The sequence below is a fragment of the Antrostomus carolinensis genome, unplaced genomic scaffold (genome assembly GCF_000700745.2).
Source record: "Antrostomus carolinensis isolate BGI_N321 unplaced genomic scaffold, ASM70074v2 scaffold28581, whole genome shotgun sequence".
Lineage (NCBI taxonomy): Eukaryota > Metazoa > Chordata > Aves > Caprimulgiformes > Caprimulgidae > Antrostomus > Antrostomus carolinensis.
The window spans coordinates 14,547-15,817 of record NW_010296782.1 but is presented as its reverse complement, the minus strand read 5'-3'; positions in this window follow the sequence as shown (position 1 = coordinate 15,817).

The window sequence follows — 1,271 nt, the reverse complement described above, 5'->3', positions numbered from 1 at the left end:
CCTCTGTGCCCGACCTCCGACCACCTCTGTGCCCACCTCTGTACTCCACCTCCGACCACCTCTGTGCCCACCTCTGTGCCCACCTTCGACCACCTCTGTGCCCACCTCTGTGCCCCACGTCTGACCACCTCTGTGCCCCACCTCTGACCACCTTGGTGGCCACCTCTGACCACCTCTGTGCCCACCTCTGACCACCTCTGTGCCCACAGAGCACGCATGGGTTGCCAGCAGGTTTCTGTAGGGCAGATGTGGTGGGTGCCATACTCATGTCCCCATGCGAGGAGGGGTGCAGTGACCTTCCCCAGCACCCACCATGCTGATGGCACCAAATCAGGATCTGGGAGGGCGACTTCTCAGGAGGTTTCTGGTGCAGAAAAGTGGTTTGCAGGGCTCTGCTCTACCCTAACCCAACAAATAACGTGTTTATCCCAGAAACCAGGATCAAGGGCTGGGTAAAGTGACTGAGCGACTCGTTTTCTAACTTGGCTTCTTTCTATTAATTAATCCTTTGACTAATCCCCACCCACCGGCCTCACCGGGGGCTGCTGTGAAGCTCAATTTGATTTATATCTAGAATGCACCTTGCAAGCTCAGAGGAGAAGTGTTGTTCCCTGCTGTTAATAACACTCTGGTTGGATAAATCCTGTTGCAAACCCCAGGCAGGCTCCAGAGCTTTGCTTCACGTGGGCACGTGGGTGGCACGAAACATCAGCTTTGGTTCCAGGCTCTTGCTTAGAGGAGGAAATGCTGCTGTGTCAGTGATTTGATGCATAATTATATGTGGTTTTTTACCAAGATGATGAAGGGAGTGGAGCATCTCCCTGCTGAGGAAAGGCTGAGGGAGCTGGGGCTCTTTAGCTTGGAGAAGAGGAGACTGAGGGGTGACCTCATTAATGTTTATAAATATGTAAAGGGTGAATGTCAGGAGGATGGAGCCAGGCTCTTCTCAGTGATGCCCAATGGCAGGACAAGGGGCAATGGGTGTGAGCTGGAACACAGGAGGTTCTGCTTAAACTGGAGAAGAAACTTCTTTCCAGTGAGGGTGACAGAGCCCTGGGACAGGCTGCCCAGGGAGGGTGTGGAGTCTCCTTCTCTGGAGACATTCAAGACCCGCCTGGACGCCTTCCTGTGTGATCTCATTGAGGTTCCTGCTCTGGCAGGGGGGTTGGACTGGATGATCTTTCGAGGTCCCTTCCAATCCCCAACATCCTGTGATTCTGTGATTCTGGTTTTGGAAAAGTTGGTTGTCCTTGTCCCTGATGACAGCACTT